Source organism: Ischnura elegans, chromosome 7 (genome assembly GCF_921293095.1).
Source record: "Ischnura elegans chromosome 7, ioIscEleg1.1, whole genome shotgun sequence".
NCBI lineage: Eukaryota > Metazoa > Arthropoda > Insecta > Odonata > Coenagrionidae > Ischnura > Ischnura elegans.
This window is the reverse complement of record NC_060252.1, coordinates 21,014,290-21,040,014: the sequence shown is the minus strand read 5'-3', so window position 1 is coordinate 21,040,014 and position 25,725 is coordinate 21,014,290.

Sequence of the window (25,725 nt, the reverse complement as noted above, 5' to 3'; positions counted from 1 at the left end):
TATTTCAAAATTTCCTTTTGTCAATTATTCCTTTCAGAATGTTTCCTTTTTTCAATATTTCCTTTTTTCCCAATATCCTTCTTTTAATTCTTCCTTTTTTCAATATTTTCTTTTTTCAGTATTTCCTTTTTTCAATATTTCCTCATTTCAATAGTTCCTTCTGTTAATAATTTCTTTTTAAATTTTTCCTTTTTTCAATATTTCCATTTGTCAATATTTCCTTTTTCAATATTTCCTTTTTTAAATATTTTCTTTTTTCAATATTTCCTCTTCTAAATATTACCTTTTTTAAATATTTCCTTTTGTCAATATTTCCTTTCTCAATATTTCCATTTTTCAATATTTCCTTTTTTCCATATTTCGTTTTTTCAATATTTCCTTTTTTCAATATTTCCTTTTTTCAATATCCTTTTTTCAATACTTCCTTTTTTCCATACATCTTTTTGTCAATATTTCCTATCTCAATATTTCCTTTTTTCATTATTCCCTTTTTCCAAATTTTCCTTTTGAAAATTATTCCTTTCAGAATGTTTCCTTTTTTCAATATTTCCTTTTTTCCCAATATCCTTCTTTCAATACTTCCTTTTTTCAATATTTTCTTTTTTCAGTATTTCCTTTTTTCAATATTTCCTCTTTTCAATATTTCCTTCTGTCAATATTTCCTTTTTTCAATTTTTCCTTTTTTCAATATTTCCTTTTTTCAATATGTCCTTTTGTCAATATTTCTATTTTCAATATTTCCTTTTTTAAATATTTTCTTTTTTCAATATATCCATCTTCTCAATATTTCCTTTTTTCAATATTTCCATTTGTCAATATTTCCTTTTTCAATATTTCTTTTTTAAATATTTTCTTTTTTCAATATTTCCTCTTCTAAATATTACCTTTTTTCAATATTTCCTTTTGTCAATATTTCCTTTCTCAATATTTCCTTTTTTCAATATTTCCTTTTTTTCATATTTCGGTTTTTCAGTATTTCCTATTTTCAATATATCCTTTTTTCCATACTTCCTTTATTCAATATTTCCTTTTGTCAATATTTCCTTTTGTCAATATTTCCTTTTTTCAATATTTCCTTTTGTCAATATTTTCTTTCTCAATATTTCCGTAATTTAATATTTCCTTTTATCAATATTTCCTTTTGTCAATATTTCCTTTTGTCAACATTTCCTTTTGCCAATATTTCCCTTATTAAATATTTCCTTTTGTCAATATTTCCTTTTGTCAATATTTCCTTTTGTCAATATTTCCTTTTGTCAATATTTCATTAATTCAATGTTTCCTTTATTAAATATTTCCTTTTTTCTATACTTCCTATTTTCAATATTTTCTTTTGCCAATATTTCCTTTCTCAATATTTCCTTTATTCAATATTTCCTTTTTTCAATATTTCCTCTTTTCAATATTTCCTATTTTCTTTCTTTCCTTTTTTCAATACTTCCTTTTTTCAATATTTCCTTTTTTCTATATTTCCTTTTTTCAATATTTCCTTTTTTCAATATTTCCTTTTTTCAATATTTCCTTTTTTCAATAATTCCTTTATTCAAAATTTTTTTTTGTCATTATTTCCTTTTTTCTTTACTTCCTTTATTCAATATTATCTTTTTTCAATATTTCCTCTTCCCAATATTTCCTTTTTTCAATATTTCCTTTTTTCAATATTTCCTTTCTCAATATTTCCTTTTTTCAATATTTCCTTTTTTCAATATTTCTTTTGTCAATATGTGCTTTATTCAATATTTCCTTTATTCAATATTTCCTTTTTTCGATATTTCCTTTTGTCAATATTTCCTTTATTCAATATTTCCTTTTTTCGAAAAATCCTTTTGTCAATATTTCCTTTATTCAATATTTCCTTTTTTCAATATTTCCTTTTTTTTATATTTCCTTTTTTCTATATATCCTTTTTTCAATATTTTCTTTTTTCAATATTTCCTCTTCTCAATATTTCCTTTTCTTTAATATTTCCTTTTTTCAATATTTCCCGTTTTCAATATTTCTTTTTTTCAATCTTTCCTTTCCCAATATTTCCTTTTTTCAATATATCCTTTTTTCAATATTTCCTTTTGTCAATATTTCCTTTCTCAATATTTCCTTTTTTCAATATTTCCTTTTTTTGCATATTTCGTTTTTTCAATATTTCCTTTTTTAAATATTTATTTTTTTCAATATCCTTTTTTCAATACTTCCTTTTTTCCAAACATCTTTTTGTCAATATTTCCTATCCCAATATTTCCTTTTTTCATTATTCCCTTTTTTCAAAATTTCCTTTTGTCAATTATTCCTTTCAGAATGTTTCCTTTTTTCAATATTTCCTTTTTTCCCAATATCCTTCTTTTAATACTTCCTTTTTTCAATATTTTCTTTTTTCAGTATTTCCTTTTTTCAATATTTCCTCATTTCAATATTTCCTTCTGTTAATATTTTCTTGTTTAAATTTTTCCTTTTTTCAATATTTCCATTTGTCAATATTTTTTTTTTCAATATTTCCTTTTTTAAATATTTTCTTTTTTCAATATTTCCTCTTCTAAATATTACCTTTTTTCAATATTTCCTTTTGTCAATATTTCCTTTCTCAATATTTCTATTTTTCAATATTTCCTTTTTTCCATATTTCGTTTTTTCAATATTTCCTTTTTTCAATATTTCCTTTTTTCAATATCCTTTTTTCAATACTTCCTTTATTCCATACATCTTTTTGTCAATATTTCCTATCTCAATATTTCCTTTTTTCATTATTCCCTTTTTCAAAATTTCCTTTTGTCAATTATTCCTTTCAGAATGTTTCCTTTTTTCAATATTTCCTTTTTTCCCAATATCCTTCTTTCAATACTTCCTTTTCTCAATATTTTCTTTTTTCAGTATTTCCTTTTTTCAATATTTCCTCTTTTCAATATTTCCTTCTGTCAATATTTCCTTTTTTCAATTTTTTCTTTTTTCAATATTTCCTTTTTTCAATATGTCCTTTTGTCAATATTTCCATTTTCAATATTTCCTTTTTTAAATATTTTCTTTTTTCAATATATCCATCTTCTCAATATTTCCTTTTTTCAATATTTCCATTTGTCAATATTTCCTTTTTCAATATCTCCTTTTTTAAATATTTTCTTTTTTCAATATTTCCTCTTCTAAATATTACCTTTTTTCAATATTTCCTTTTTTCAATATTTCCTTTTTTTCATATTTCGGTTTTTCAGTATTTCCTTTTTTCAATATTTCCTTTTTTCCATACTTCCTTTACTCAATATTTCCTTTTGTCAATATTTCCTTTTGTAAATATTTCCTTTATTCAATATTTCCTTTTTTCGAAAAATCCTTTTGTCAATATTTCCTTTATTCAATATTTCCTTTTTTCAATATTTCCTTTTTTTTATAATTCCTTTTTTCTATATATCCTTTTTTCAATATTTTCTTTTTTCAATATTTCCTCTTCTCAATATTTCCTTTTCTTTAATATTTCCTTTTTTCAATATTTCCCGTTTTCAATATTTCTTTTTTTCAATCTTTCCTTTCCCAATATTTCCTTTTTTCAATATATCCTTTTTTCAATATTTCCTTTTGTCAATATTTCCTTTCTCAATATTTCCTTTTTTCAATATTTCCTTTTTTTATATATTTCGTTTTTTATATATTTCCTTTTTTAAATATTTATTTTTTTCAATATCCTTTTTTCAATACTTCCTTTTTTCCAAACATCTTTTTGTCAATATTTCCTATCCCAATATTTCCTTTTTTCATTATTCCCTTTTTTCAAAATTTCCTTTTGTCAATTATTCCTTTCAGAATGTTTCCTTTTTTCAATATTTCCTTTTTTCCCAATATCCTTCTTTTAATACTTCCTTTTTTCAATATTTTCTTTTTTCAGTATTTCCTTTTTTCAATATTTCCTCATTTCAATATTTCCTTCTGTTAATATTTTCATGTTTAAATTTTTCCTTTTTTCAATATTTCCATTTGTCAATATTTCCTTTTTCAATATTTCCTTTTTTAAATATTTTCTTTTTTCAATATTTCCTCTTCTAAATATTACCTTTTTTTCAATATTTCCTTTTGTCAATATTTCGTTTCTCAATATTTCCATTTTTCAATATTTCCTTTTTTCCATATTTCGTTTTTTCAATATTTCCTTTTTTCAATATTTCCTTTTTTCAATATCCTTTTTTCAATACTTTCTTTATTCCATACATCTTTTTGTCAATATTTCCTATCTCAATATTTCTTTTTTTCATTATTCCCTTTTTCAAAATTTCCTTTTGTCAATTATTCCTTTTAGAATGTTTCCTTTTTTCAATATTTCCTTTTTTCCCAATATCCTTCTTTCAATACTTCCTTTTCTCAATATTTTCTTTTTTCAGTATTTCCTTTTTTCAATATTTCCTCTTTTCAATATTTCCTTCTGTCAATATTTCCTTTTTTCAATTTTTCCTTTTTTCAATATTTCCTTTTTTCAATATGTCCTTTTGTCAATATTTCCATTTTCAATATTTCCTTTTTTAAATATTTTCTTTTTTCAATATATCCATCTTCTCAATATTTCCTTTTTTCAATATTTCCATTTGTCAATATTTCCTTTTTCAATATCTCCTTTTTTAAATATTTTCTTTTTTCAATATTTCCTCTTCTAAATATTACCTTTTTTCAATATTTCCTTTTGTCAATATTTCTTTTCTCAATATTTCCTTTTTTCAATATTTCCTTTTTTTCATATTTCGGTTTTTCAGTATTTCCTTTTTTCAATATTTCCTTTTTTCCATACTTCCTTTACTCAATATTTCCTTTTGTCAATATTTCCTTTTGTAAATATTTCCTTTTTTCAATATTTCCTTTTGTCAATATTTTCTTTCTCAATATTTCCGTAATTTAATATTTCCTTTTATCAATATTTCCTTTTGACAATATTTCCTTTTGTCAACATTTCCTTTTGTCAATATTTCCCTTATTCAATATTTCTTTTTGTCAATATTTCCTTTTGTCAATATTTCCTTTTGTCAATATTTCATTAATTCAATGTTTCCTTTATTAAATATTTCCTTCTGTCAATATTTCCTTTTTTCTATATTTCCTTTTTTCAATATTTCCTTTGTCAATATTTCCTTTCTCAATATTTCCTTTATTCAATATTTCCTTTTTTCAATATTTCCTTTTTTCAATATTTCCTATTTTCTTTATTTCCTTTTTTCAATACTTCCTTTTTTCAATATTTCCTTTTTTCTATATTTCCTTTTTTCAATATTTCCTTTTTTCAATATTTCCTTTTTTCAATATTTCCTTTTTTCAATAATTCCTTTATTCAATATTTTTTTTGTCAATATTTCCTTTTTTCTTTACTTCCTCTTCCTAGTACTACCTTCTTTCAATATTTCCTTTTTTCAATATTTCCTTTTTTCATTATTTCCTTTCTCAATATTTCCTTTTTTCAATATTTCCTTTTTTCAATATTTCTTTTGTCAATATGTGCTTTATTCAATATTTCCTTTATTCAATATTTCCTTTTTTCGATATTTCCTTTTGTCAATATTTCCTTTATTCAATATTTCCTTTTTTCGAAAAATCCTTTTGTCAATATTTCCTTTATTCAATATTTCCTTTTTTCAATATTTCCTTTTTTCAATATTTCCTTTTTTCTATATATCCTTCTTTCAATATTTTCCTTTTTCAATATTTCCTCTTCTCAATATTTCCTTTTTTTTAATATTTCCTTTTTTCAATATTTCCCGTTTTCAATATTACTTTTTTTCAATCTTTCCATTCCCAATATTTCCTTTTTTCAATATATCCTTTTTTCAATATTTCCTTTTGTCAATATTTCCTTTCTCAATATTTCCTTTTTTCAATATTTCCTTTTTTCCATATATCGTTTTTTCAATATTTCCTATTTTCAATATTTCCTTTTTTCACTATCCTTTTTTCAATACTTCCTTTTTTCCAAACATCTTTTTGTCAATTTTTCCTATCTCAATATTTCCTTTTTTCATTATTCCCTTTTTTCAAAATTCCTTTTGTCAATTATTCCTTTCAGAATGTTTCCTTTTTTCAATATTTCCTTTTTTCCCAATATCCTTCTTTCAATACTTCCTTTTTTCAATATTTTCTTTTTTCAGTATTTCCTTTTTTCAATATATCCTCTTTTCAATATTTCCTTCTGTAAATATTTCCTTTTTTCAATTTTTCCTTTTTTCAATATTTCCTTTTTTCAATATGTCCTTTTGTCAATATTTCCATTTTCAATATTTCCTTTTTTAAATATTTTCTTTTTTCAACATATCCATCTTCTCAATATTTCCTTTTTTCAATATTTTCATTTGTCAATATTTCCTTTTTCAGTATTTCCTTTTTTAAAAATTTTCTTTTTTCAATATTTCCTCTTCTAAAGATTACCTTTTTTCAATATTTCCTTTTGTCAATATTTCCTTTCTCAATATTTCCTTTTTTCAATATTTCCTTTTTTTCATATTTCGGTTTTTCAGTATTTCCTTTTTTCAATATTTCCTTTTATCAATATTTCCTTTTTTCCATACTTCCTTTATTCAATAATTCCTTCTGTCAATATTTCCTTTTGTCAATATTTCCTTTTTTCAATATTTCCTTTTGTCAATATTTTCTTTCTCAATATTTCCTTCATTCAATATTTCCTTTTGTCAATATTTCCTTTTGTCAATATTTCCTTTTGTCAACATTTCCATTTGTCAATATTTCCTTTATTCAATATTTCCTTTTGTCAATATTTCCTTTTGTCAATATTTCCTTTTGTCAATATTTCATTAATTCAATGTTTCCTTTTTTCAATATTTCCTTTTGTCAATATTTCCTTTTTTCTATATTTCCTTTTTTCAATATTTCTTTTTGTCAATATTTCCTTTCTCAATATTTCCTTTATTCAATATTTCCTTTTTTCAATATTTCCTTTTATCAATATTTCCTATTTTCTTTATTTCCTTCTTTCAATACTTCCTTTTTTCAATATTTCCTTTTTTCTATATTTCCTTTATTCAATATATCCTTTTTTCAATATTTCCTTTTGTCAATATTTCCTTTTTTCAAAATTTCTTTTATTCAATATTTTTTTTGTCAATATTTCCTTTTTTCTATGCTTCCTTTATTCAATATTTCCTTTTTTACAATATTTCCTTTTGTCAATATTTCCTTTTTTAAATATTCCTTTTTTTAAATATTTCCTCTTTTCCATATTTCCATTTTTCAATATTTCCTTTCTTTATTAATCCTTTTTTCAATATTTCCTTTTGTCAATATTTACTTTTGTCAACATTTCCTTTTGTCAATATTTCCTTTATTCAATATTTCCTTTTGTCAATATTTCCTTTTGTCAATATTTCATTAATTCAATGTTTCCTTTTTTTAATATTTCCTTTTGTCAATTTTTCCTTTTTTCTATATTTCCTTTTTTCCATATTTCTTTTTGTCAATATTTCCTTTCTCAATATTCCCTTTACTCAATATTTCCTTTTTTCAATATTTCCTCTTATCAATATTTCCTATTTTCTTTATTTCCTTTTTTCAATACTTCCTTTTTTCAATATTTCCATTTTTCAATATTTCCTTTTTTCAATATTTCCTTTTTTCAATATTTCCTTTTTTCAATAATTCCTTTATTCAATATTTTTTTTTGTCATTATTTCCTTATTTCTTTACTTCCTTTATTCAATAATATCTTTTTTCAATATTTCCTCTTCCCAATATTTCCTTTTTTCAATATTTCCTTTTTTCAATATTTCCTTTCTCAATATTTCCTTTTTTCAATATTTCCTTTTTTTAAAATTTCTTTTGTCAATATGTGCTTTATTCAATATTTCCTTTATTCAATATTTCCTTTTTTCGATATTTCCTTTTGTCAATATTTCCTTTATTCAATATTTCCTTTTTTCGAAAAATCCTTTTGTCAATATTTCCTTTATTCAATATTTCCTTTTTTCAATATTTCCTTTTTTTTATATTTCCTTTTTTCTATATATCCTTTTTTCAATATTTTCTTTTTTCAATATTTCCTCTTCTCAATATTTCCTTTTTTTTAATATTACCTTTTTTCAATATTTCCCGTTTTAAATATTTCTTTTTTTCAATCTTTCCTTTCCCAATATTTCCTTTTTTCAATATTTCCTTTCTCAATATTTCCTTTTTTCAATATTTCCTTTTTTTGCATATTTCGTTTTTTCAATATTTCCTTTTTTAAATATTTATTTTTTTCAATATCCTTTTTTCAATACTTCCTTTTTTCCAAACATCTTTTTGTCAATATTTCCTATCCCAATATTTCCTTTTTTCATTATTCCCTTTTTTCAAAATTTCCTTTTGTCAATTATTCCTTTCAGAATGTTTCCTTTTTTCAATATTTCCTTTTTTCCCAATATCCTTCTTTTAATACTTCCTTTTTTCAATATTTTCTTTTTTCAGTATTTCCTTTTTTCAATATTTCCTCATTTCAATATTTCCTTCTGTTAATATTTTCATGTTTAAATTTTTCCTTTTTTCGATATTTCCATTTGTCAATATTTCCTTTTTCAATATTTCCTTTTTTAAATATTTTCTTTTTTCAATATTTCCTCTTCTAAATATTACCTTTTTTCAATATTTCCTTTTGTCAATATTTCCTTTCTCAATATTTCCATTTTTCAATATTTCCTTTTTTCCATATTTCGTTTTTTCAATATTTCCTTTTTTCAATATTTCCTTTTTTCAATATCCTTTTTTCAATACTTCCTTTATTCCATACATCTTTTTGTCAATATTTCCTATCTCAATATTTCCTTTTTTCATTATTCCCTTTTTCAAAATTTCCTTTTGTCAATTATTCCTTTCAGAATGTTTCCTTTTTTCAATATTTCCTTTTTTCCCAATATCCTTCTTTCAATACTTCCTTTTCTCAATATTTTCTTTTTTCAGTATTTCCTTTTTTCAATATTTCCTCTTTTCAATATTTCCTTCTGTCAATATTTCCTTTTTTCAATTTTTCCTTTTTTCAATATTTCCTTTTTTCAATATGTCCTTTTGTCAATATTTCCATTTTCAATATTTCCTTTTTTAAATATTTTCTTTTTTCAATATATCCATCTTCTCAATATTTCCTTTTTTCAATATTTCCATTTGTCAATATTTCCTTTTTCAATATCTCCGTTTTTAAATATTTTCTTTTTTCAATATTTCCTCTTCTAAATATTACCTTTTTTCAATATTTCCTTTTGTCAATATTTCCTTTCTCAATATTTCCTTTTTTCAATATTTCCTTTTTTTCATATTTCGGTTTTTCAGTATTTCCTTTTTTCAATATTTCCTTTTTTCCATACTTCCTTTACTCAATATTTCCTTTTCTCAATATTTCCGTAATTTAATATTTCCTTTTATCAATATTTCCTTTTGTCAATATTTCCTTTTGTCAACATTTCCTTTTGTCAATATTTCCCTTATTCAATATTTCTTTTTGTCAATATTTCCTTTTGTCAATATTTCCTTTTGTCAATATTTCATTAATTCAATGTTTCCTTTATTAAATATTTCCTTCTGTCAATATTTCCTTTTTTCTATATTTCCTTTTTTCAATATTTCCTTTTGTCAATATTTCCTTTCTCAATATTTCCTTTATTCAATATTTCCTTTTTTCAATATTTCCTTTTTTCAATATTTCCTATTTTCTTTATTTCCTTTTTTCAATACTTCCTTTTTTCAATATTTCCTTTTTTCTATATTTCCTTTTTTCAATATTTCCTTTTTTCAATATTTCCTTTTTTCAATATTTCCTTTTTTCAATAATTCCTTTATTCAATATTTTTTTTGTCAATATTTCCTTTTTTCTTTACTTCCTTTATTCAATATTTTCTTTTTTCAATATTTCCTCTTCCCAGTACTACCTTCTTTCAATATTTCCTTTGTTCAATATTTCCTTTTTTCATTATTTCCTTTCTCAATATTTCCTTTTTTCAATATTTCCTTTTTTCAATATTTCTTTTGTCAATATGTGCTTTATTCAATATTTCCTTTATTCAATATTTCCTTTTTTCGATATTTCCTTTTGTCAATATTTCCTTTATTAAATATTTCCTTTTTTCGAAAAATCCTTTTGTCAATATTTCCTTTATTCAATATTTCCTTTTTTCAATATTTCCTTTTTTCAATATTTCCTTTTTTCTATATATCCTTCTTTCAATATTTTCCTTTTTCAATATTTCCTCTTCTCAATATTTCCTTTTTTTTAATATTTCCTTTTTTCAATATTTCCCGTTTTCAATATTTCTTTTTTTCAATCTTTCCATTCCCAATATTTCCTTTTTTCAATATATCCTTTTTTCAATATTTCCTTTTGTCAATATTTCCTTTCTCAATATTTCCTTTTTTCAATATTTCCTTTTTTCTATATATCGTTTTTTCAATATTTCCTTTTTTCAATATTTCCTTTTTTCACTATCCTTTTTTCAATACTTCCTTTTTTCCATACATCTTTTTGTCAATATTTCCTATCTCAATATTTCCTTTTTTCATTATTCCCTTTTTTCAAAATTTCCTTTTGTCAATTATTCCTTTCAGAATGTTTCCTTTTTTCAATATTTCCTTTTTTCCCAATATCCTTCTTTCAATACTTCCTTTTTTCAATATTTTCTTTTTTCAGTATTTCCTTTTTTCAATATTTCCTCTTTTCAATATTTCCTTCTGTAAATATTTCCTTTTTTCAATTTTTCCTTTTTTCAATATTTCCTTTTTTCAATATATCCTTTTGTCAATATTTCCATTTTCAATATTTCCTTTTTTAAATATTTTCTTTTTTCAATATATCCATCTTCTCAATATTTCCTTTTGTCAATATTTTCATTTGTCAATATTTCCTTTTTCAGTATTTCCTTTTTTAAAAATTTTCTTTTTTCAATATTTCCTCTTCTAAAGATTACCTATTTTCAATATTTCCTTTTGTCAATATTTCCTTTCTCAATATTTCCTTTTTTCAATATTTCCTTTTTTTCATATTTCGGTTTTTCAGTATTTCCTTTTTTCAATATTTCCTTTTATCAATATTTCCTTTTTTCCATACTTCCTTTATTCAATAATACCTTTTGTCAATATTTCCTTTTGTCAATATTTCCTTTTTTCAATATTTCCTTTTGTCAATATTTTCTTTCTCAATATTTCCATCATTCAATATTTCCTTTTGTCAATATTTCCTTTTGTCAATATTTCCTTTTGTCAACATTTCCTTTTGTCAATATTTCCTTTATTCAATATTTCCTTTTGTCAATATTTCCTTTTGTCAATATTTCCTTTTGTCAATATTTCATTAATTCAATGTTTCCTTTTTTCAATATTTCCTTTTGTCAATATTTCCTTTTTTCTATATTTCCTTTTTTCAATATTTCTTTTTGTCAATATTTCCTTTCTCAATATTTCCTTTATTCAATATTTCCTTTTGTCAATATTTCCTTTTTTCAAAATTTCCTTTATTCAATATTTTTTTTGTCAATATTTCCTTTTTTCTATGCTTCCTTTATTCAATATTTCCTTTTTTACAATATTTCCTTTTGTCAATATTTCCTTTTTTAAATATTCCTTTTTTTAAATATTTCCTCTTTTCCATATTTCCATTTTTCAATATTTCCTTTCTTTATTAATCCTTTTTTCAATATTTCCTTTTGTCAATATTTACTTTTGTCAACATTTCCTTTTGTCAATATTTCCTTTATTCAATATTTCCTTTTGTCAATATTTCCTTTTGTCAATATTTCATTAATTCAATGTTTCCTTTTTTTAATATTTCCTTTTGTCAATTTTTCCTTTTTTCTATATTTCCTTTTTTCCATATTTCTTTTTGTCAATATTTCCTTTCTCAATATTTCCTTTACTCAATATTTCTTTTTTTCAATATTTCCTCTTATCAATATTTCCTATTTTCTTTATTTCCTTTTTTCAATACTTCCTTTTTTCAATATTTCCTTTTTTCTATATTTCCTTTTTTCAATATTTCCTTTTTTCAATATTTCCTTTTGTCAATATTTCCTTTTTTCAGTATTTCCTTTATTCAATATTTTTTTTTGTCAATATTTCCTTTTTTCTATGCTTCCTTTATTCAGTATTTCCTATTTTAAAATATTTCCTTTTGTCAATATTTCCTTTTTTAAATATTTCTTTTTTTAAATATTTCCTCTTTTCCATATTTCCATTTTTCAATATTTCCTTTCTTTATTATTCCTTTTTTCAATATTTTCTTTTGTCAATATTTCCTTTTGTCAATATTTCCTTTTGTCAATATTTCCTTTTGTCAATATTTCCCTTCTCAATATTTCCTTTTCTCAATATTTCCTTTTGTCAATATTCCGTTTATCAATATTTCCTTTTTTCAATATTTCCTTTTTTCAATATTTCCTTTTTTCCATATTTCCTTTTTTCAATATTTCCTTTTTTAAATTATTCCTTTTTTCAATATATCCTTTTTCAATATTTCTTTCTTTCAATATTTCCTTTTTTTAATTATTCCTTTTTTCAATATCTCCTTTTTTCAATATTTCCTTTTTTCAATATTTCCTTTTTTCCATATTTCCTTTTTTCAATATTTCCTTTTTTCAATTTTTCCTTTTTTCATTATTTCCTTTTTTCAATATTTCCTTTTGTCAATATGTCCTTTTGTCAATATTTCCTTTATTAAATGTTTCCTTTTTTCAATATTTCCTTTTTTCAATATTTCCTTTTTTCTATATTTCCTTTTCTATACTTGTTTTTTTCAATATTTCCTGTTGTCAGTATTTCATTTTTTCAATATTTCCTTTTTAAAGCTATCCGGTTAATATCCGACCATATTTATGGATTTTAGGAGCAGTGGCTGGGTTATTAAAAAATAATATATAGGAATTAATGGAAATATTTCTGCTGGACTTTTGGAAGTTGTAATTATATTTTACTGATACTTGTAAGCCTTGTGTAAATTGGTGTTTCAATCATATTAAAAGTTATTTGGCCATAATTTGACCATATTTATGGTTTTGACGAGCAGTGGCTGTGTTATTAAAAAATAAAACAATACGAATTAATGGAAATATTTCAGCTGTATTTTTGTAAGTTGTAATTATATGTTACTGATACTTGTATGACTTCTGTGAATTGGTGTTTCAAACATTTTAAAAGTTATCCGGTTAAAATCCAACCATATTAATGGTTTTTACAAGCAGTGGCTGCGTTATTAAAAAGTAAAACAATACGAATTAATGGAAATATTTCTGCTGTATTTTTCAAAGTTGTAATTATATAATTTTTGATACTTGTATCCTTGTGTGAATTGGTGTTTCAAACATTTTAAAAGTCATCTGGTTAATATCTGCGCCATATTTATGGTTTAAACCAGCAGTGGGTGGGTTATTAAAAAATAAAACAATACGAATTAATGGATATATTTCTTCTCTATTTTTGAAAGATGTGATTATATTTTACTGATACTTGCACGCCTTGTGAGAATTGGTGTTTGAAACATTTTAAAAGTTATCCGGTAAAAATCCGACCATATTTTTGGTTTTTACGAGCAGTGGCAGGTTTATAAAAAAAAATAATGCGAAATAATGGAAATATTTCTGCTGTATTTTTGAAAGTTGGGAATATATTTAATTAATACTCGTAGGCCTTGTGCAAATTGGTGTTTCAAACATTGTGAAAGTTATCCGGTTAAACTCCGACCATATTTTGCGTTTTTACGAGCAGTGGCTGTATTATTAAAAAATAAAACAATAGGAATTAATGGAAATAATTATGTCTTTTTGAAAGTTGGGAATACATTTTACTGATTCTAGTAGGCCTTGTGTAAATTTGTGTTACAAACATTTTAAAAGTTATTCGGTTAAAATCCGACCATATTTATGGTTTTTACGAGCAGTGACTGAGTTATTAAGAAATAAAACAATACGAATTAATTGAATATTTTGATATATTTTTGAAAGATGTGAATATATTTTACTTATACTTGTAGTCCTTGTGTGAATTGGTGTTATAAACATTTTAAAAGTAACTCGGTTAAAATCCGACCATTTATATGGTATTTACGATTAGTGGCTGGGTTTATAAAAAATTAAATAATGCGAATTAATGCAAGTATTTCTGCTGTATTTTTGAAAATTATGAATATATTTTACTAATACTTTTCGGCCTTGAAAATTTGGTGTTTCAAACATTGTAAAAGTCATCCGGCTAAAATCTGACCACATTTATGGTTTTTACGAGCAGTGGCTGGGTTATTAAAAAATAAAACAATACGAATTAATTAAAATATTTCTGCTGGATTTTTGAAAATTGTAATTATATTTTACTGATACTTGTAGGCCTATTGTGAATTGGTTTTTCAAACGTTGTAAATATCATCCGGTTAAAACCCGACCATATGTATGGTTTTTACGAGCAGTTGCTCTGTTATTAAAAAATAAAACAATACGCATTAACGGAAATATTTCTACTGTACTTATGACAGTTGTGGTTATATTTCACGTATACTTCTCGCCTTTGTGTAAATTGGTGTTTCAAACATTTTAAAAGTTACCCGGTTAAAATCCGACCATATTTATGGTTTTTACGAGAAGTGGCTGGGTTATTAAAAAATAAAACAATGCGAATTAATGGAAATATTTCTGCTGTATTTTTGTAAGTTGTTATTATATGTTACTGATACTTGTAGGCCTTGTGAGAATTTGTGTTGGAAACATTTTAAAAGTTATCCGGTGTAAATCCGACCATATTTTTGGTTTTTACGAGCAGTGGCAGGTTTATAAAAAAAAAATAATGCGAAATAATGGAAACATTTCTGCTGTATTTTGAAAGTAGGAATATATTTAATTAATACTCGTAGGCCTTGTGCAAATTGGTCTTTCAAACATTGTTAAAGTTATCCGGTTAAACTCCGACCATGTTTACGTTTTTACGAGCAGTGGCTGTGTTATTAAAAAATAAAACAATACGAATTAATGGAATATTTTGCTATATTTTTGAAAGATGTGAATATATTTTACTTATACTTGTAGCCCCTGTTTGAATTGGAGTTTCAAACATTGCAAAAGTCATCCGGTTAAAATCCGACCACATTTATGGTTTTTACGAGCAGTGGCTGGGTTATTAAAAAATAAAACAATGCGAATTAATGGAAATATTTCTGCTGTATTTTTGTAAGTTGTTATTATATGTTACTGATACTTGTATGCCTTCTGTGAATTAGTGTTTTAAACATATTGAAAGTTATCCGGTTAAAATCCGACCATATTCATGATTTTTACAAGCAGTGGCTGCGTTATTAAAAAGTAAAACAATACGAATTAATGGAAATATTTCTGCTGTATTTTTCAAAGTTGTAATTATATATTTATTGATACTTAGAGGCCTTGTGTGAATTGGTGTTTCAAACATTTTAAAAGTCATCCGGTTAAAATCCGCGCCATTTTTATGGTTTAAACCAGCAGTGGATGGGTTATTCAATAATAAAACAATACGAATTAATGGAAATATTTCTGCTGTATTTTTCAAAGTTGTAATAATATATTGATTGATACTTCTTGGCCTTGTGTGAATTGGTGTTTGAAACATTTTTAAAGTTATCCGGTAAAAATCCGACCATATTTTTGGTTTTTACGAGCAGTGGCAGGTTTATAAAAAAATAATGCGAAATAATGGAAATATTTCTGCTGTATTTTTGAAAGTTGGGATTATATTTAATTAATACTCGTAGGCCTTGTGCAAATTGGTCTTTCAAACATTGTTAAAGTTATCCGGTTAAACTCCGACCATATTTTGCGTTTTTACGAGCAGTGGCTGTGTTATTTAAAAATAAAACAATACGAATTAATGGAAATATTTATGTATCTTTTTGAAAGTTGGGAATACATTTTACTGATACTAGTAGGCCTTGTGTAAATTTGTGTTGCAAACATTTTAAAAGTTATCCGGTTAATACCGACCATATTTATGGTTTTTACGAGCAGTGACTGGGTTATTAAAAATATAACAATACGAATTAATGGAATATTTTGCTATATTTTTGAAAGATGTGAATATATTTTACTTATACTTGTAGACCTTGTGTAAATTGATATTTCAAACATTGCAAAAGTCATACGAATAAAATCCGACCATATTTATGGCTTTTACGAGGAGTGATTCTGTTATTAAAAAATAAAACAATACGAATAAATTGAAATATTTCTGCTGTACTTTTGAAAGTTGTGTATATATTTTATTTATACTTGTACGCCTTTTGTTAATTGGTGTTTCAAACATTTTAAAAAATATATGGTTAAAATCCGACCGTATTTATGGATTTTACGAGCAGTGGCAGGGTTATTAAAAAATAAAACAATACCAATTAATGGAAATATTTCTGCTGTTTTTTGAAAAGATATGATTATATTTTACTAATACTTGTAAGCCTTGTCTGAATTGGTGTAATAAACATTTTAAAAGTTACCCGGTTAAAATCCGACCATTTATATTGTATTTACGAGTAGTGGCTAGGTTTATAAAAAATAAAATAATGAGAATTCTGCAAGTATTTCTCCTTTACTTTTAAAGCTTGTTAATATATTTTACTGATACTCGTAGCCCTTGTGTGCATTGGTAAAACATACATTTTTAAAGTTATCCGGTTAAATTCCGACAATATGTATGGTTTTTACGAGCAGTGGTAGGATTATTAAAAAATAAAACAATACGAATTAATGGAAATATTTCTGCTGTCTTTTTGAAAGTTGGAATTACATTTTTTAGATACTTGTATGCCTTGTGTGAATTAGTATTTCAAACATATTAAAAGTTATCCGGTTAAAATCCGACCATATTTATGGTTTTAACGAGCAGTGGCTGGGTTACGAAAAAATAAAACGTTGCGAATTAATGGAAATATTTCTGCTGTATTTTTTAAGCATGTTAATTTATTTTACTGATACTCGTAGGCCTTGTGTTAATTGGTGAAACAAACATTTTAACAAGTTTACCGGTTGATTTCCGACCATATGTATGGTTGAAATATGACAATATTTTTTGTTTTTACGAGCAGTGGCAGGTTTATAAAAAAAATAATGCGAATAAATGTAAATATTTCTGCTGTATTTTTGAAAGTTGTGATTATATTGTACTGATACTTGTAAACCTTGTGAGAATTGGAGTTTAAAACATTTTAAAAGTTATGCGGTTAAAATCCGTCCATATTTTTGGTTTTTACGAGCAGTGGCAGGTTTATAAAAAAAATAATGCGAATTAATGTAAATATTTCTGCTGTATTTTTGAAAGTTGGGAAATTTTTTTTTACTGATACTTTTAGGCCTTGTGTGAATTGGTGTTTCAAACATTGTAGAAGTTATCCGGTTAAAATCCATCCGGATTTATGGATTTTACGAGCAGTGGCTCTGTTATTAAAAATTAAAACAATACAAATTAATGGAAATATTTTTGTTGTACATTTGAAAGTTGTGAATGTATATTATTTATACTTCTAGGCCTATTTTTAATTGGTGTTTCAAACATTTTAAATGTTATACGGTTAAAATCCGACCATATTTATGGTTTTTACGTGCAGTGGCTGGGTTATTAAGAAATAAAACAATACGAATTAACGGAAATATTTCTGCTGTACTTTTAACAGTTGTGGATATATTATACGTAGACTTCTAGGCTTTATTTAAATTGGTGTTTCAAACATTATAAAAGTTATACGGTTAAATTCCGACCATATTTATGGTTTTTAAGAGCAGTGTCTGCGTTATTATTTAGTAAAACAATACGAATTAATGGAAATCTTACTGCCGTATTTTTGAAAGTTTTAATTGTATTTTACTGATACTTATATATGTGTGAATTGAACTGTTAAATATTTTAAAAGTTATCCGGTTAAAATCTGACCATATTTATGGTTTTTACATGCAGTGCCCTGGAAATTTAAAAATAAAACAATACGAATTAATGGAAATATTTCTTCTTTATTTTAGAAAGTTGTGATTATATTTTACCGACTCTTGTAGACCTTGTGTGAATTGGTGTTTCAAAAATTAATAAAGTTATCCGGTAAAAATCCGACAATATTAATGGTTTTTACGAGCAGTGGCTAGGTTATTAAAAAATAAAACAATACGAATTAATGGAAATAATACTGCTGTATTTTTTAAAATTGGGAATATATTTTACTGATATTTTAAGACCTTGTGCAAATATGTGTTTCAAACATTGTATAAGTTATCCGGTTAATTGGTGTTTCAAACATTTTAAAACTTATACGGTTAAAATCCGACCATATTTATGGTTTTTGCGATCAGTGGCTGGGTTATTAAAAAATAAAATAATGCGAATTAATGGAAATATTTCTGCTGGACTTTTGGAAGTTGTGAATATATTTTACTGATGCTATAGGCCTTGTAACAATTAGTGTTTCAAACTTTTTAAAAGTTGTCCGTTTAAATTCCGACCATATTTATGGTGTTTACGAGCAGTGGCTGCGTTATTAAAAAGTATCACAATACGAATTAATGGAAATATTACTGCTGTATTTTTTAAAGTTGTGATTATATTTATTTATACTTGTAGGTCATGTGTGAATTGGTGTTTCAAACATTTAAAAAGTTATCCGGTTAAAATCCGGCCTAATTTAAGGTTTTTACGAGCAGTGGTCGGGTTATTAAAAAATAAAACAATACGAATTAATGGAAATATTTCTGCTGTATTTTTCAAAGTTGTAATAATATATTGATTGATACTTCTTGGCCTTGTGTGAATTGGTGTTTCAAACATTTTAAAAGTTATTCAGTTAAAATCCGACCATACTTATGGTTTTTACGAGCAATGGCTGGGTTATTAAAAAATAAAACAAAATGAATTAATGGAAATATTTCTGCTGTATTTTTGAAAGTTCGGAATATATTTTATTGATACTTGTAGGCCTTGTGCAAATTGGTGTTTTAAACATTTAAAAAGTTACACGGTTAAAATCCGACCATATTTATGGTTTCTACGAGCAGTGGATGGGTTATTAAAAAATAAAATAATGCTAATTAATGGAAATATTTCTGCTGTATTTTTTAAACTTGTAAATATATTTTACTGATATTTGTAGGCCTTGTATGAATTGCTGTTTCTAACATTAAAAAAGTTATCGGGTTAAAATCCGACCATATATATGGTATTTACGAGCAGTGGCTGGGTTTATAAAAAAAATAATGCGAAATAATGGAAATATTTCTGCTGTTTTTTTGAAAGTTGTGATAATATTTTACTGATACTTTTCGGCCTTGTGCAATTTGGTGTTTCAAACATTGTAAAAGTCATCAGTTGGTTGTTTTGAAAGTTTATAATTATGTCAAGTCATTTGACATAATTATAAACTTTCAAAACTACCAACTTGGTCCATTGAACCCATCCCGTCATTCTAGGGTTAGTAGACAAATCTTTAATTTTCTCACTTCCCGCTGTTACATCGCGTTTGTAAAAAGGAATTTTAATCATAGTCATATTTTTTATTTATTCACTATCCGCATTGGATTCGCGTTTGTAACAAAGAATTTCATTTAATAGACAAATCTTTTATTTCTTCACTCTCCGATGTGAATTCAAGTTTATAACAAGGAATTTTATTTCATAGTCACATTTTTTATTTATTCACCCTCCGCTGTGTATTCGAGTTTATAGCAAGGATATTCATTTCATATTCACATTTTTATTTCATCACTCTCCGCTGTGAAATCGCGTGTATATCAAGGAATATCTTTCCATAGTCAAATTTATAACTTTTTCAGTGTCCGCTGTGAATTCACGTTCACAGCAAGGTAATTCATTTCATACTAGAATTTTTAATTTTTTTACTCTCCGCAGAGAATTCGAGGTTATAACAAGGAATTTCATTTAATAGTCATATTTTCATTTTTTCACTATACGCTGTAAATTCGCATTTGTAACAAGGAATTTCATTTCATAGTAAAATTTATAATTTATTCACTCTCCGCAGTGAATTCGCGTTTATATCAAGGAATTTTATTTCATAGTTGCGTTTTTATTTTTTTCACTCTCCGCTGTGAATTCGCGTTTTTACAAGGAAATTCATTTCATAGTCAAATTTTTAATTTATTTACCCTCCGCTGTGAATTCGCGTTTGCAACGAGGAATACATTTCATAGTCACATTTTTAATTTTTTCACCCTCCGCTGGGAATTCGTGTTTATAACAAAGAATTATATTTCATAGTCAAATTTTTAATTATTTCAGTCTCCGCTGTGAATTCCCGTTCATAACAAGAATATTCATTTTAAAGTCACATTTTTAATTTTTTCACCCTCCGCTGTATATTCGAGTTTTTTAAAATGGATATTCATTTCATAGACACGTTTTTATTTTTTTTCACTGTCCGCTGTGAATTCGCGTTTGCAAAAAGGAATTTTATTCCATAGTCACTTTTTTAATTTTTTCACTCTCCGCTGTGAATTCTTGTTCATAAAAAGGAATTTTAATTCATAGTCATATTTTTAATGTATTCACTCTCCACTGTAAATTAGCGTTTGTAACAAAGAATTTCATTTAATGGACAAATCTTTTATTTGTTCACTCTCCGCTGTGAATTCGCTTTTAACTAGTAATATCTTTTCATAGTCACATTTTTAATTTTATCACTAACCGCTGTCAATTCGCGTTTATAATAAGGAATTTCATTTCATAGTCAAATTTTCTGTTTTTTCAAACTACGCTTTGAATTCGCTTTTACAGCAAGGAAATTCATTTCAAACCCAAATTTTTAATTTTTTCACTCTCCGCAGAGAATTCGAGGTTATAACAAGGAATTTCATTTCATAACAATAATTTTAATTATTTCTGTCTCCGCCGTTAATTCACATTCGTAACACGGGATTTTATTTCATTGACTCATTTTTAATTTTTTCACTATCCGCTGCGAAATTCGCGTTTGTAACAAGTAATTTATTTCATAGTCAATTTTTAAATTTTTCACTCTCCGCTCTGAATTCGCGTTTATAAAAAGGAATATTATTCATAGTCATATTTTTAATTTATTCACTCTCCGCTATGAATTCGCGTTTGTAACAAAGAATTTCATTTAATAGACAAATCTCTTATTTTTTCACTCGCCGCTGTGAATTCGCGTTTGTACCTAGGAATTTTATTTCATAGTCACATTTTTTTATTTTTTCAGTCTCCGCTGTGAATTCGCGTTCATAATAAGGAATTTTATCATTTTTTCTTCGAATTTTTAATTTTTTCACTCCCCCTGGGAATTCGTGTTTATAACATGGTATTACATTTCATAGTCAAATTTTTAAGTTTTTCAGTCTCCGCTGTGAATTCGCGTTTATAACAAGGAAATTCATTTCATAGTCACATTTTTAATTTTTTCACCCTCCGCTGTGAATTCGAGGTTATAAATAGGGTATTGATTTCATAGTTACGTTTTTATTTTTTTCACTCTCCCTTGTGAATTCGCGTTTGTAACAAGGAATTTCATTTCAAAGTCAAATTTTCATTTATTCACCCTCCGCTGTTAATTCGGGTTTGTAACGAGGAATTTCATGTCATAGTCAATTTTTAATTTTTTCACTGTCCGCTGTGAATTCACGTTTATAACAAAGAATTTCATTAAATAGACAAATATTTTTATTTTTTCATACTCCGCTGTGAATTCGCGTTTGTTACAAGGAATTTTATTTAATAGACACATTTTTAATTTTTTCACTCTCCGCGTTTATTGGAATTTATAACAAGGAATTTCATTGCTTAACCGCATTTTTCATTTTTTCACTCTCCAGTGTTAATTCGCTTTTATAACTAGGATTTTGAGTTCCTAGTCACATTTTTAATTTTTTCACACTTCGCAGTGAACTCGCGTTTATAACAAGGAATATCTTTCCATAGTCAAATTTATAATTTTTTCAGTGTCCGCTGTGAATTCACGTTCACAGCAAGGTAATTCATTTCATACACAAATTTTTAATTTTTTCACTCTCCGCAGAGAATTCGAGGTTATAACAAGGAATTTCATTTCATAGTCATATTTTTCATTTTCTCAGTCTCCGCTGTGAATTCGCGTTTATATCAAGGAATTTTATTTCATAGTTACGTCTTTATTTTTTTTACTCTCCGCTGTGAATTCGCGTTTGTTACAAGGAATTTCATTTCATAGTCAAATTTTTAATTTATTAACCCTCCGCTGTGAATTCGAGTTTATAACGAGGATATTCAATTCATAGTTACATTTTAAATTTTTTCACTGTCCGCTGTGAATTCGCGTTCATGCCAAGAATTTCATTTCATAGTCACATTTTCAATGTTTTCACTCTCCCTTGTGAATTTGCGTTTGTAACAAAGAATTTTATTTCAAAGTTACATTTTTAATGTATTCACACTCGCAGTTAATTCTGGTATATAACACGGAACTTGATTTCAAAGTCATATTTTTAATTCTTTCATTCTCCGCAGTGAATATTCCTTTGTAACAAGGAATTTTATTTCAAATTGTCCTTTGTAATTATTTATCCGTCCGCAGTGTATTCGCGTTTTTAATAAGGAATTTCATTTCAAAGTTACATTTTAAATATTTATTTCTTTGAGGTGGATTCGCGTTTATTACAAGGAATGTCATTTCCAAGTCGAATTTTGTATTTTTTTCTCTCTCAAAAGTGAGTTCCTGTTAATATCATAGATTATCATATCTCATGTCACACATCTCTCCGCTGTGAATTCACGTTTACAAAAAGGAATTTCATTTCCAAGTCAATTATAATTTTTTATCCCTTCGCACTGACTTCGCGATAATAACAAGGAGTTTCATTTCCTAGTCAATTTTTTTAATTTTTACTTATTCGAAGTGAATTCGTGGTAATAACAAGTTATATCATTTCTAAGTCACATTTTTAATTTTTTTCTCTCCGTAGTAAATTCGCGTTTACAGGAACGAATTTCTTTTTCAATTCAAATTTCTGATTTTTTATATCTCCGCAGTGAATTCGCGTATATAACAAGGAATTTCATTTCGAATTCACAGTTTTACTTATTATATCACCTCATTGAATTCGTGTAATTAACAAGGATTTTCATTTTCAAGTAACATTTTAATTTTTTTAACTTTCAGCACAGTTCACAGTTTTACTTTTTATATCAATTCAGTGAATTCGTGTAATTAACAAGGATTTTCATTTTCAAGTAACATTTTAATTTTTTATCTCTCAGCAGTGATTTCGCGTATAAAATAAAGAAATTAATTTCCAAGTCACATTTTTAATTTTTTCACTCCATGCAGTGAATTTTATTTTATATGAAGGAATTTCATTTCATAGTCACATTTTTAATTTTTTCACTAGCCGCTGTGAATACGCGTTTATAAGGAGTTTCATGTCACAGTCTATATTTTATTTTTTCGCTCTACTCATTGAAATCCTAATAAAACAAAGAATTTTCATTTCATTGTATATATTTTTAATTTTTTCACTCTCCGCTCCTAATTCGCGTTTATAACAAGGAATTTCATTTCATAGTCACATTTTTAATTTTTTCACTCTCCGCTGTGAATTCGCGTTTATAACAAGGAGTTTCTTTTCATCGTCACATTATTAATATTTTCACTCTCCGCTGTGAATTGGCGTTTATAACAAGGAATTTGAATTCCTAGTCTCATTTTTAAATTTTTTCACTCTCTCCTTTGAATTCGCCTTTATAACAAGAAATTTCATTTCTTAGTCACATTTATTACTTCTTTCACTCTCCGCTGTGAATTCGCTTTTATAACAAGGAATTTGAATTCCTAGTCACATTTTTAAATTTTTTCACTCTGCGCAGTGAATTCGCGTTTATAACAAGGAATTTCTTTTCATAGTCACATATTTAAATTTTTCACTTTCCGCTGGGAATTCGTGTTCATAACCAAGAATTTCATTTCATAATAGTAAAATTTTTAATTTTTTCTTTCTCCGCTGTGAATTCGCATTTGTAACACGGGATTTTATTTCATAGACTCGGTTTTAATTTTTTCACTCTCCGCAGTGAATTCGCGTATATCAAGGAATTTTATATCATAGTTACGTTTTTAATTTTTTCACTCTCCGCTGTGAATTCGCGTTTTAACAAGGTAATTCATTTCATAGTCACATTTTTAAATTTTTCACTAACTACTGTGAATTCTCGTTTATAACAGGGAATTTCATTATTTCATCGTCGAATTTTTAATTTTTCACTTTCCCCTGGGAATTCGTGTCTATAACAAGGTATTACATTTCATAGTCAATTTTTTAATTATATCACCCTCCGCTGTGAATTCGCGTTTGTAACGAGGAATTTCATGTCATGGTCACATTTTTAATTTTTTCACTCTCCACTAAGAATTCGCGTTTATAACAAGGAAATTCATTCCACAGCCACTTTTTTAATTTCTTCACTCTCCGTTATGAATTCGCGTTTATGCCAAGGAATTTCATTTCATATTCAGGTTTTTATTTTTTTCACTCTCCGCTATGAATTCGCGTTTAATACAAGGAATTTCATTTCATAGTCACATTTTCAATGTTTTCACTCTCCCTTGTGAATTTGTGTTTATAACAAGGAATTTTATTTCAAAGTTACATTTTTAATGTATTCACACTCGCAGTTTATTCGGGTATATAACACGGAACTTGATTTCAAAGGCATATTTTTAATTCCTTCATTCTCCGCAGTAACAAGGAATTTCATTTCTAATTGTCATTTTTTATTTTATATCCGTCCGCAGTGAAATCGCGTTTTTAACAAGGAATTTCATTTCAAAGTTACATTTTAAATATATTTATTTCTTCGAGGTTGATTCGCGTTTTTTACAAGGATTGTCATTTCCAAGTCGAATTTTGTATTTTTTTCTCTCTCTTAAAAGTGAGTTCCCGTTTATATCATGGATTATCATATCACATGTTTAATTTCTTATCTCTCCGCTGTGAATTCGAGTTTACAAAAAGGAATTTCATTTCCAAGTCACATATAATTTTTTATCCCTTCGCACTGACTTCGCGAATAACAAGGAGTTTCATTTCCTAGTCAAGTTTTGTAATTTTTACTTATTCGAAGTGAATTCGTGGTAATAACAAGTTATATCATTTCTAAGTCACATTTTTAATTTTTTTCTCTCCGTAGTAAATTCGCGTTTACAGGAACGAATTTCTTTTTCAATTCAAATTTCTGATTTTTTATATCTCCGCAGTGAATTCGCATATATAACAAGGATTTTCATTTTCAAGTAACATTTTAACTTTTTTATCTCTCAGCAGTGATTTCGCGTATAAAATAAAGGAATTAATTTCCAAGTCACATTTTTAATTGTTTCACTCCATGCAGTGAAATTCATTTTATATGAAGGAATTTCATTTCAAAGTCACATTTTTAATTTTTTCACTCTCCGTTGTGAATTCACGTTTACAATAAGGAATTTCATTTCCTAGTCAAATTTTTAATTTTTTATCTCTACGAATTGAACTCACGTTTTTAACAAGGATTACATTTCCAAGTCATATTTTTTATTTCTTTTACTCTTCGTAGTGAATATGCCTTTAATTTAATTTTTTTTTCTCTGCACAGTGAATTCGCGTCTCGCAAAATTTTTATCTCTTCGCAATGAAATTGCGTTTACAAGAAAAATTTTCTTTGCAAGTCACATTTTTAATTTTTTATCTCTCCGCTGTGAATTTGCGATTGTAATAAGGAATATCATTTCAAAGTTATATTTTAATTTTTTAATATCTCCGCGGTGAATCTACGTTTATAACAAGT